We start from the raw sequence: 13753 nt of genomic DNA on the forward strand, positions 1-13753 counted from the left end.
ATTTTTATTCTTATTTGTATTTATAGAGATGATGTCAATGCAATATTTTTCACTTTTTGTCACTTTTTGTCACTTATTCCTTCTACTTTAGTGAATGTTTGTCTACTTTGACGCGCGCACTGAGAGGTCCGTCCTGCTCGGAGGTCTACAGTCAACTAACCACTTCTTTTTTCCTGAATATTAAGAGCAAGTAACAAAATTACTCACTTCAGCCAACTCTCATACCACGTTGAGTGCACTCGTTCTCGTCCGATCACGAAAGTTAAGCAACGTAGGGCACGGATAGTACTTAGATGGGTGACCGCTTGGGAACTCCGTGTGGTGTTGGCTTTTTTTAATTTTTTCCAATTCTTCCTACTTTTCTTAATAATTTATGGTCATGTACATCGTGTTAAAAATATACTTTTAGTATTACAGCGTATGTCAATGTCGTGGTTATTCGTTATACATTCAAGTACGCTTGTTTGAAAGTCAATAGACTATTGCTGAATCACGTACTACTTATAAATTGTTGTCTAGCACGTAAGTGTAATTTCATGTACATTATACACTAGTACTGTGCGCTATAATTCATGAACTGCACAATAGATTTAACGCACCAATTATCTATGCATCTATTACACTGATTCCTGCAGTAGTTTTTACTTTCCACACTCTATGGCCGCCGTTTGCACAAAACGGCTATTTATATTTATTCCAATTTTTATTCCACGGATGACGATGTAATAAATTTGTTAACATATAGCAAACTCGATACCGAATATTCATTACATACGTCTAATCCATTATGTCATTCGTGGTTTAAGTGAATATTTACTTTCACGTTAAAAAGACAAAGAAGGTGAAACCATACTAATTGCTGTACGTTCTGGTCGTTGTAAAAGATTTTGGATGGAAGAAACATAAACAGCTTGGTTTTCTTTTCCTAATCAAATCCAGTCTCTTTCTATGATAACGCAACGGATATCATAGAAAACAACGGATATAACATAGTTGATTAAATAAACCAGTAACACCATAAATTAATTATGCGCATAAAGTTCATATTACTTGTCTACCAACCAACCAACCAACCAACCAAACAGCACAAGTTATGTGATATAAATAACCTGATGAGATAATCTTTCAAGCACGAGTCCAAAATCTACAATGGCACAACTTTTCTTCGAAACAGAGACGTCCAGCTGTTTTTTCTACAACCCGTTTTCACTATGAATTCAATGGAACACCGTTTGGCCTAAAAGGTGTAGCCACCTGAGTAAAATTTCATACATTTAGGTGGACGTATGCACATCGTTCATCTTCACGAACATTTATACGTAAAGTCACATACACGTATTGTCTTCATAGTTGTTCGAAAATCGTGTCTCCTTGGCGATGAATTACAGTAGAGTTTTGTACAGTAGTGAATTACTTAGAGAAGACAGCGCAAACGAAACAGGAAAAGGTGTGAGAGTCGGCTTAATGAGATACATATCGGTCAAACAATGTCGGCCTTTTTCATCCAACGCTTGCATAAAATGCTAACAGTTATTCTTTTCGTAAAACAATATCAATTATTTATTAGCATACTATTTTTATAATCAATTCGTTATATTTTCTGTATGATTGATCGCAATTAATCGGTCGTCATTCCCGTTACTGGGGGGAAATCAACCTACAGGGCCCTAGCGTTCCCTTTAACACGCCACTAAGTTCGACGGTTGAGTAGTGTAAAATGATCCGAATTCAATCGTCCATGAAAGAATACTAATTATCCATCAGTCAATGGTTAAACCTTATGTTTAATTTTTTTTAATTAAATTTTTACTGACTTTTTTGTGAGATTTTTCTGATTAAAATGAGGCCAAACACGATATAATTTATATCACATTTATATGTATATGTCGGAGATAAAAGGACACCGAAGCCTTCCCTTTGGAATTTGGGAAAACCCCTTAACACATTAATCTAGATTCTACTATAGCCGCAATTAAGCAATTGTCGTTATTCAATCCGATTGTATTTGTTCGAGATTTGTGATAATGAATTTGGGCTCGAGGCGACAATCAGTCGCCGAATGTAGCCGCGGTCAAGGGATGAACGCTTTCTCTAACAGAGGTATAGAGAAATTCTATAGCTCTCCTTAAAAGAAATAATTGTAGCGGCACTCGACAGTAAACATTCCAACGGTTTCTGTCCCGTGGCTCGCCACACGCAGACCCTATTCTCCGGCTAAAATGATTACCAGATGTCGATGCATCTCCACAGTACATGTTCAGCAAGCTTGAGAACCCGTTATAAATTTTAAGATTTAGTTTACTAAAGTCCGTCAAACAGACAAACAGTTTTTGTCCCAACTACGTGAAGATAGGGGAAATGTATTTTTTTCACGAACGACGCTTCCCACTAGCAACCTTCCCTCGAGGGCGGCTAGCATCCTTTTCTCGATACCAACATGGAAATTGACCAATTGACAGCAACGTCAATTTCCCTCACTTTCCGAACAAGGGCTTTTCTCGACGAATCCGATGACCTCGTGTCCTTAGACACACCCCATCACAGTTTTCCTCTGCAGCATCACCCTGACGGAAAGTCATTCTCTCTCGTGATGTCTCAGTAGCGAGTTACATAGTGTCTTTACACTTGGTGAATATTCTACGTTTTAACAAAAAGTTAGTGTTCTTTCACTCGCGGGGAGACACGATCGTGTAGAAGCGCATCAACAGGAGTCGTAAATTCCTGTTACGATTGTTCAATCGACGCCGCGAGATGATCGATCCCCTATTGCGTTTAGGCTAATAGAGGTGGTTAATTGAAGTGCACACTGCTGTAACGGGTTTTCAGTTGTGTTTTATTAAGACACTGTGTATACACTGAGTGGTGAATTAACAGCAACCGGGATACGGTTGGACTCGGTTAGAACGTAAGATCAGGGGATGAGAGGGCGAGAGCGTAAGCGCGAATCGTTGCTGCGAACTGAGACTTCCCGAGGTTGCTGACTGACTGACTGGCTGCCTGACTGACTCACTGACCGACTGCTGACTGACTGACTGGCTGCCTGACTGACTCACTGACCGACTGCTGACTGACTCCCTCTTAGTTTTCCCCGAAGGAAAGCTTGATGCCGATTGGTCGTGACCCCGCTAAAGAAGCAGGACATGAGGAATTTCTCACCAGTGTCCGGGGTGATTTTATTGCTGGGGAAAACCAGTCGTTTCTATCCTATGTTTATGTGTTGGGTTTTCTCGTTCGGTGACTACCTGCCTTTTCCGAGCCTTTTTTAATAGCATAACAAACTCAAGGATTTTGCTAATCCGGACATAAACCGAAATGCTTCTAGACAACTAGATTGCTCGACACACATCTGGAAACAATTTAGCTAGAAGGTGACGTTTTATGGCCGGTCATTGAGTTTATTGGGGGTCTGGAAGCAGGTAGGTGGGCCGCTGGCCGCCAGGTAGCGTTGGCTGGGGTTCCGCTGCTCCATGCGACGCAACAGTTAGTTTAGTAATACTTGTACCGTAGACAAGCAAGTTGAGTACAACTTGGACTTTGGAAGGAAGCGCATTTTGTTATTCCGCTGACCGCGGATTCGTTATTGAACGTAGGATTATTGTCATTAGCATCTCGAGTATCTAATTACTACGGCTACTTGTCAAATTCTGTAATAATCATATTTGTACTAGTAAATATCTTCTCTGTTACATAACAACAATGGCTAATACAAATGAAGATTCGTTACACGCACCTAACCCTAATCATAATGTGAACCCGAAATATATATGCCAGAAATAATATATATGTCGGAGATGAAAGGAAAGCCGAAGCCTTTCCTTGGAAATTTTGGGAATATCCTCTAGTACTTTAGTCTAGATTTTATTATAGCTGTAATTGTTTAAAATTTGTGATAGCGAGATTGGGTTCGAGGTGACAATTGGTCGCCGAACGTAGCCACGCTAACGAGATAAGCGTTTTGCCTAACGGAGGTCTGGAGTAGTTGTATGGGTTTTCTGAGAAGTGAGATTGTGGCGGCATGCGGCCTCGAGAGCGGGCCTAGCCACGTGTGAGGTTACGTCGGAGGTGCCGATACAATGGGACATACATTGTATCAATAACCAAACTCCAAGCAGAAACTGCCTAGCAACGGCGTTCGGAACTTTCTCGATGCTTCTAACGAGTGCGTATAAAATTTCAGACGAGGCCGGCATTCGTGCGATTGCCTTGGAGAGTGACACCTCGAGCATTTTCGTCAATCGTATTTTGTGCCTAAGATTATTTTTACGCTTAGTAAAGAGTTATCTCGTTGGCCGTGGATTCGTTTGAACCCAACAAACACATTGTTAATAGTGTACATTAAATACATTATTCGTAAATCATATTATTCATTAATCTTACTATTCGTTAAGCTTATTATTCATTAGACTTATTATCTGTTAAACTTAATTATTCGTATAATTTATTATTTATTAACTTCATTGTTCATCAAATTTATTATTCATTAGACTTAATTATTTGTTAAGCTTTGTGATAGTCTTGTATATACGCGTACATATTGTCACGTCCCGCGCTCCGCACGCGCCGTAACGAGAACAAGAAAACTATCCCATGCAAAACGCGCGAATAAAGATTTGAATGCACAAACGAACACACGGCGCTACGAAACTAAAGGAAGGATTAACAAGGCAATTAACACCGCAACGATTCGAGGAATTGCATACAGAAATTCTATCATCAAACACAATTATGTAAACACACATTAAACGCACAATAATCTAGAAACAAAACCTTCAATACTATGTTGTCACAATACAAGATATATATGTATATATGAAATCAAATGATTGACACATAACCTCAAATACACAACACTATATCACTAAAGAATCTGAATGAAAATCACTTTGCCAGAAATATATACATATATACGTGTGCGTGTTCTATCTTATTAAAAGAAATTAATATAAAACAAATAATTAACATTTCATTTCGTATGAACACTATACGGGCAAGAGAAATAGGCATATAAATACGTATATACATATATATATATGTACGTGTGAGTGCATATGTTTTGTATTATCGAATGCTCTATAAAATAAACTACTCGAAACAATAAATAACGCGATCAAAGAATTACAAAACATTAGCTATACTGAAGTAACACACAACATAAACATATATATATACGTATATTCACACGAGATATACTACTGTCACTTTAAAATAATGTTAATAAATAAATGTTCTGATTGCGGTAGAATAAGGAAAAACGAGCGACAGACGAAAATTTACTTCGATATCAAACAAAACTAAAGACCCGCCACTAAAACTTTACTGATGACATTTATGAGCAGCCATGTTGGATTTATACGCGTCATGGCGACAGGAATATTAGGGATTAATGGAAGTCAGGCCCGAGAAACAAATCATGAAAACACATTGTTAACACTTTTCTTTAATAAATTTTGTGCGCAACTACAAATGTATAAAAAATATATATATATATATATAAAAGGGGGGCAATATAAAAATAAAAAAATAATATATATAATAAATAATAACAAACGTAAATAACCTAACACTATCAGATTTAAAATATATATATACAACACAAAACAAAATATATCAAAAATTAATAACAATAAGGAACATCAAACAGCGAACCAACGAAATTGAAGCAGCTACACTAAATCAAAATAGAAACAAGGAGCTCCGGGATAAAGTTCGCTGAACTCACGCATACACCAATAGCGCACAACAGGGGAAATTCCCTTTCTCCCAGAAGCATGGTGACGAAGATGCGCCTCCAAAACCTCTTCGGGAATTTCATTCGCAAAACGAACTTTCACGCAACGATCAGTATCAACGATTTCAACCAGAGGGGGTTCCCCTCACAGGACTGATAGAAAACTAAGTTGAAATATGGAACTTACATTTTGTCACGTACGATTCCGAGAAGCCCAAAACTGCAACATCCCGATTCCCACGGAAGCGTACCCCCAGCGGACCACCACCCCGTGGGGGATGGCATTATAAATAAGCATAGCAACATAGCGCAGCGTTCATTAGTTTGTTCATAAATCTTGCGATCGTTTGTTATTACGGCTCATCATTCTTTGCGTCCATTACTGCGTTTAGAATTTGTATAAGTATTTTTGCGTTTCGGGGTCTTTAGTTTTTCGGTAAAGAAAAAGGAGTCGCGATTAAATAAAAGAAAATTTTAAGTCCTCATTACGGTATTAATTCAGTTAGCGAGTTACTCAATTTGTATCGAAATAGCTTAATAAAGTAAAGGCTGGTAAAAACCCTATATTCGAGATTAAATAATAAACCCAACAAACCTCGTCGATCACCGAAACACCTGGAGTAATGGCACCCGATAGCACCTTTTCCTCAAGGTAAGAGAATTAATTTTAAAAACTTTCTTCTTCTCTGGTAATCTCGTTGTCCTCGAGAATTGAATTAAAAACCTCCTATCATCGATTTCATTCATTTTCGCGAACGGTTTTAAAGATAGAAACATTGCTTAAATTTTAAACAAAGGTGTTGTCCGTTGTGTCGGCTTGTGCGAACGGTGTTTTCAACTACTGAAACATCCTCTGATCTTCGCATTCCTCCTCCCATTGTTGGTAAAATATTACCCGTCTTTGGGCAAGGCTTGCGAAATCACACGAGTTCCACGCAGAGAGGATCGTTAGAATCATCCTCGTTAATTAAACTCAAAAGGCAAGAAGATCGTGGCGACAGACTTCATCGTGGTAAATGAATTGAGTTTCGGTCCTAACGACAAACTACTACGGCGGAATTAAAAGAGAAGAAGAAGTCGAACGTAAAAATAAATTTATATAAAACAACGAACAATCTCATATTCCTATCTAATCCAGCAACGCTAAAATATAAATATCCAGCTAATAAAATATATATATATAATAACCTAAGCAATTCTACGTCAAAATAAAAATCCGTTCAACGAGGAAAAATATTCATTGTACCCAGCTTTAATCCTCTCCCGCGCTAGTATCCCTGCGCATAGCAAGTTAGCCGAAAAGTGAAATTCGTTTACCAGTTGCATTAAGCGTCAGTTAACGCTACCCTTTAAACGCAAAAGAAAATAATAAAAATAAAATATTTTGAAATAGTCTTTAGACTATTTCTGGTGGCAGCAACTATCGTATTAATTAATTACCTAAATCGGAATTAAATACACAATAATATCATTTCAACTTATTTCCCTTCAGATTACATACAAACTCAAACTATAAAAAAAAAAAATTTTTCAGTAAAATTTAAACTTAAGATTTGATCGATTTAAACAAACAAATTAATACGTAACATTTAGAGTAGTAAATTTTTGGTGGCAGCGGTGGGATCCGCTTCACGGAGGATTAAAGTTGGTTTAAACGATTTGACACGCTCCATAGTAGATTAAAGTTGTCACACTTGTTAATAAAATATATATTTAAAAAACAATGGCGACTGTAGTGGAATCGTTTGACGAAGAAATGGTTTTGACATTGTCGGAAAAGCTTAAAGCATGGGATGCGAACTTTCGCGATATGAGTGCAAAACTCGCCGAATTACAAAGCGGATTATTCGAACTTAAAACGAAACAGGAACCTCAAACACCCAAATCGCCGCCGACAGCGCAACAGGAAACGGTCCAGACAGGTGGACATACCCAGCCAATTAAGCTAAAAGACGCGATCGAATCGGTGCCAGTGTTTGACGGATATCGACCATCGGTATTCCATTTTTTAAGAGCTTGTGAGCGCGCGCGAAATATGATTCCCAGATATCAAGAACCTCAATTGGTAAAATTGTTAGTAAATAAGCTTCGTGGACACGCGTTCCTCGCCATCGAAGACACGGAATTAATGAGTTTAAATGATTTCGGAAACAAATTAAAGGATCTATTCGGCCCAAAGAAATCTCTTAATGAATATAAGGGAGAATTAGGAACGATATTTCAACGACCCGGGGAAGATATATTAGATTATATGGATCGCGTTAGAAATCTTAGATTAGCAATAATGGACGGAGAAAGAGGCGACTACGGCATCATATCCCCCGACGTACAAGATACTATAGATTGGGAAACGAGAGAAGCTTTCGTTAAAGGACTTCCGAACGAGGTATATGTACGAGTAAAAATAACAGGGTACCATACTTTAGAAGATGCGTATCGTCAAGCCGTTAAAGCAACACACGAATTGAGACAAATAACCGACAGAACGCGACCCCATCGACCGACACCCTCGAACTATTACAAACGCGATAACGCACGTCCCTCGAACACTAATAACAATATCAGAAACAACCGCCAAGATCGAAGATCAGTACCTCCATCGCAGAATTTTCCGAATACTAATAGACAAAATATCATGTGTAACTATTGTAAAAAAACCCGGACATTTAGTGAAGGACTGTTACAAATTTAAAGCCCGAGTAGACGCCGGATTAATCGTACCCTACGCTTCGAGACCGTCGGGAAACCAAACACGTCCTTCGGGAGAATGGGGCGAGCCACGAGGGAACGATACGCCGAATCGCCCGAGAGTACAAGCGGCAATCAGGCGACCGGCGCCGACGGCAACAAACAGGACGAGGGCAGCCACCCACGCGAGATCAACTCCACCACCCATAACGAGAGACGGAGCGAACGCAATGCCGACTATAAGATCGAACGAACAGCCACTAAATACTGTGGGGGAGTCATCCCACAACCAAACAAGGCCACAGACAGGGAATCCAGAATCTCAAGACAAAAGGGAAAGAGCGAAGCACAAGCAACCGGCGAAGGAAAATCATCAAGAGTTGAATTCAGATTCGGAAGGCGACCTCTCCGAATTATTTCAGTAAAATTTAACGATTCTCCAACGACCCCAACTGCACGAATAGTTTCCCCAAATCTAAAAACCAAGACGAGTTTATTGTTAGACTCTGGATCGGAAATCAATATTATCAAGAAACCTGCTTTACCCGATTCAGCCATCATCGACGAGAAAGAATCAATTGAAGTGCGAGGAATTACGGCAACGAGCCTGGTCTCCCTAGGGCAGACGGTAATACAGGTCGCGGGCCATCCGGTTATTTTTCACGTAGTCGATGATTCATTACTAATCGATCAAGACGGAATCTTAGGATCCGAATTTTTTGCAGGTTGTAAAGCTCGTTTAGATTATGAAGAAAAACATATCAAATGGGGAAATATTTATATTCCCTTCGACACTAAGGAGAAAATAATTATACCGAAGCGAAGTTCAATAACGTGTTCAATTAATATCGCTAATCCAGAGATAAAAGAGGGATTTATTCCAAGAATCGAGCCGAGCAAGGGAATCTATTTCGGAAATGCAGTTGTGAGGAATCATAAAGGAAAAGGCTATATAAGAGTAATAAATACTACTTCAAGAGATTACGAATTTACAACACCGACGATGGTAATTAAGGAATTTGAAAATCCCTCCCCGCTTCCTAGGACAGCGTGTAATACAGTTTTAAAATCGAAGGAAAGTAGATACGAAAAAATAAATGAGTTATTACGACTCGAACACTTGAACGAAGAAGAAAAGGAAAATGTAAAAAAATTGATTCGTAACAATCAAGATAGATTTCATATTCCAGGAGATACATTGGAGGCAACTGAAGTTCTGCAACATAGAATAATTACCACAGATAATATACCAATTAATACCAAACAGTATCGATATCCGCCAATACATCGAGAAGAGATAAATCGACAGATTCAAGAATTGCTAGATACGGACGTAGTGGAACCATCAATATCTCCATATAACTCCCCGTTATGGATTGTGCCCAAAAAACCCGATTCGCAAGGAAATAAACGCTGGAGATTAGTTATCGATTATAGAAAATTGAACGATAAAACGATTGGCGATGCCTTCCCATTACCCAACATCACAGAAATATTGGATCAATTAGGAAGTGCAAAATATTTTTCCACGTTTGACTTAGCATCAGGCTTTCACCAGATCCGTATGTCGCAAGAGGACGCCCACAAAACGGCATTTTCGACACCATACGGACATTTTCAATTCAAAAGAATGCCCTTTGGATTAAAAAATGCCCCAGCAACATTTCAACGTTTAATGAACTCGGTATTATCGGGTCTGCAAGGAATAGAACTATTCGTCTATCTGGATGACATAGTGATTTATTCCAGATCTCTCCAGGAACACGAAATTAAATTTAATAAATTAATGGAAAGACCGAGGACAGCCAAATTACGATTACAACCCGATAAGTGTGAATTTTTACGGCATGAGGTGAATTATTTGGGACATATAATTAGTGAGGATGGCGTGAAACCCGATCCAAAAAAGGTCGAAGCCGTATCAAAATTTCCACGACCAAAGAAGGCGAAAAATATCAAACAATTTCTGGGACTAGCAGGATATTACAGAAGATTTATACCCGATTTCTCCAAGGTCGCGAAACCATTGACACAACTATTAAAGAAAGATACTCCCTTCAAATGGACGGAAAATCAAGAAGATGCATTCAATAATTTAAAAACAGCGTTAATGACGAAGCCCATTCTACAATATCCAGACTTTTCTAAACCTTTTAACCTTACCACAGACGCATCAGGATATGCAATAAGCGGTGTACTGAGTCAAGGGCCAATCGGAAAGGATTTGCCGATTGCGTATGCCTCAAGACTATTAAATTCTGCCGAACAAAACTACTCTACTGTCACGGTGGTCGTGAGAACGCAACGAAAGGATGATTATGCCTCACATACCTTGGTCAGCAAAATGATGGCTAAGCAGTAATAGAAACCCTATGTGACCGGCATCCAGCGATAGCCCCTCCACAGGAGCCGGGTCCTTGATATAAAAAAGTACCTCTCGAGTCGTTGTAAGAACATTCTTTTCTGTGCTGTTTGACCATTCTGTATTGTTACTCTGTCAGTGTTCAATAAATTTTCTAATAACAATCAAAATTTAAGTACGAATTTCTCACCTTGCGTGCGGAACGTGAAATTACCCCGAATCGACGTGACACTACCATAGAAAAGGAGTGTCTGGCAATTGTTTACAGCGCAATGCACTTCCGACCGTATCTTTACGGAAGAAAGTTTACTATCGTAACCGATCATAAACCTTTAGTGTGGATGCATTCTATCAAAGATCCTACTTCTAGAATTTGGAAATGGAAATTAAAATTATCGGACTTTGAATTTGATATTGTATACAAAGAAGGCAGAGCGAACGCAAACGCAGACGCATTATCTAGGAACCCTCCAGAAGTTTGTTTACCAATCAGAAAGAGAGAGGAAGTCTCACCGATTCGCTATCCTGTCCCAAAAAGATTCGAAATAGACACGTCAACGGAAGACTCTCCCGTATTCGAAGCCAAACCACGCGTCTTGCCTCAACCCAGTGATTCCAAAAACCAAGGAAAGGGTTTTACCCGAAAACATTTTACAATAGAAGAAACCCCCATAAAATATTTAGACCAAGCACTAACAGAAATCAATGTAAGTACAGACAGAGAAATAACCAATCGAGAAAAGGAAGACACGGACACGACAAGCGAAAAAGAAACCTCCACTGTAGTTCCAGAACTAATTCAACAACAAGAAAAGGACACGAGACCTACGATAATTGCGGAACTAAAAATTTCGGAAACCCGAGACTCAATTGCAAGAGTAAGTGACCATAAAGTAGTATTTATAGATATACACGGCAAACCGATAGATAAAGGAGCCTTAGAAATGAAGGAAACGGGAAAATTGCCTCGTTATGAAGATTTAATGTTAGAAAAAGCAAGATTGAATTACGATTCCGGAAAATACATTGTATCCCTACCGATAAAGGAAAATAGAAATATTCCAATAACACCAGACAATTTATTAAACTCGCTAAGATCTCTATTAGACGTAGTAAATGAAAAACAGTTAACTTCGTTTAGCATTAGCAAAGGAAACTTGGAGGAAATACCCTGGCGATATACAATCAGAAAATTAAAGGAAATATTTATGGAAAAAACCTTATCCATCACCATTTGCACTGGAGAAGTAATTACTCCACCTGTGGAAGCGCGGAACAACATAATACGAGAAAAACATGAATCAAGCGTAGCAGGACACAAAGGAATTACCAAAACTTATCAAAGAATACGACAACACTACTATTGGGAAAATATGAAAAAGGAAATTCAAGATTACGTAAGAACATGTAAGGAATGTCAATTAAAGAAACTCACAAGAATAAAAGCAAAACAACCAATGGTACTTACAGACACACCAGGTAAAGCATTCGATAAAATTAGTATGGATATTGTAGGACCATTACCAAAAACTCAAAAGGGAAATGAATATATATTAACCATCCAAGATTTATTAACAAAATACTCAATTGGGATTCCACTAGGAGGAATCTCTTCAGCCGAGATAGCGGACGCTTTTGTAAAGCGATTTATTTGTCGTTTCGGATCACCGAGAGCTATTCTCACTGATCAAGGAACGAACTTTACATCCTCACTAATGAAGAAAGTAGCAAAGAGATTCCGCATCAAACAATACACCACGACGGCATATCATCCACAAAGTAACGGTTCAATCGAAAGATCTCACCACGTACTGATTGAATATCTCAAATTATACATTGAAAATTCCAGAAATTGGGACGAATGGGTAGAATTAGCTATGTTTTCTTATAATACCTCTGTACACGAAGGAACGAAATTCTCTCCGCACGAATTAGTTTTTAGACATTTAGCCAGAGAACCTACTGGTGAAGTAATAATCGAAGAGAACATGGAACCAACATACGCAGAATATCTCGAAGACCTGTTCGATAAAATTAACACCGTACAACGAATGGCAAGAGAAAATTTAATAAAATCCAAACTAAGATCAAAAGAATATTACGACCGACGAATCAACCCCCAGGATTTTAAAGTAGGAGATTCGATATATTTACTAAAAGAACTCAGTAAAGGAAAATTCTCCGATCAATATACTGGACCATATAAAGTGCTAGAAATCCTGCAGAACCAAAACGTCAAGATTGAAGTAAAAGGGATTCCGCGAACAGTGCACTTAAACAAGCTAAAACTAGCGCATAATCGAAATAAACAATGAATAAAGTGATTTCAGTGGGCAACGTAGTGCAGTAGTGTATGTTGTAGTGCTGTTCGTCGAATAATACAGATATCGAACACCTAAAAGGAAAAAGGGAAAATTATTATATGTGTTTCAATTATTGCTTAAATATAAAACGTGTTAACTCAATGAACAATTAACTAGTGAAAGTGAAAGTTACCTTGTGAACAAGTGATCAACATACAAGAAAGTGTACGTGCAAGTATAGGTTATGGATCGTTGTTTGTGGAACATAATGTATGACAGCTACCTAAAATAAGTGAATAAATTAGTCTCAATTGTCTCAGTGCAAAATACGAGGTTACTAAGTGTTATAACTATATTGTGGATAAATCAAAAGGAAGTGTGACACTGTTCGTCGAATAATACAGATAGCGAAAACCTAAAAAAGAAAAAAAAAAGGAAAATTATCATGTGTACTCCAATTATTGTTTGAATATACAACGTGTTGATTCAATAAAATTAAAAGAGTGAAAGTGAAAGTTACCTTGTGAACAAGTAATCATCATACGAGAAGGTTTACGTGCAAAATAGGTTATGGATCTCTGTTTGCGAAACACCATGTACAACAGCCAGCTGAAAAATAAATGAACCAATTAACTTCAATTGCCTTAATGCAAAATACAACAGTACTAAATG

General features: G+C 38.2%; 1 non-coding gene across 1 annotated transcript; it reads left to right on the forward strand.

Moving 5' to 3' along the window:
* Positions 1–211: 211 nt before the first annotated feature.
* On the forward strand, positions 212–330 carry LOC143304761 (5S ribosomal RNA). Its single transcript, XR_013061407.1, has one exon. It is a non-coding gene; the product is annotated as a 5S ribosomal RNA (ribosomal RNA).
* The last annotated feature ends 13423 nt before the right edge of the window (positions 331–13753 follow it).

The sequence above is a fragment of the Bombus vancouverensis genome, unplaced genomic scaffold (assembly GCF_051014615.1).
Source record: "Bombus vancouverensis nearcticus unplaced genomic scaffold, iyBomVanc1_principal scaffold0053, whole genome shotgun sequence".
NCBI lineage: Eukaryota > Metazoa > Arthropoda > Insecta > Hymenoptera > Apidae > Bombus > Bombus vancouverensis.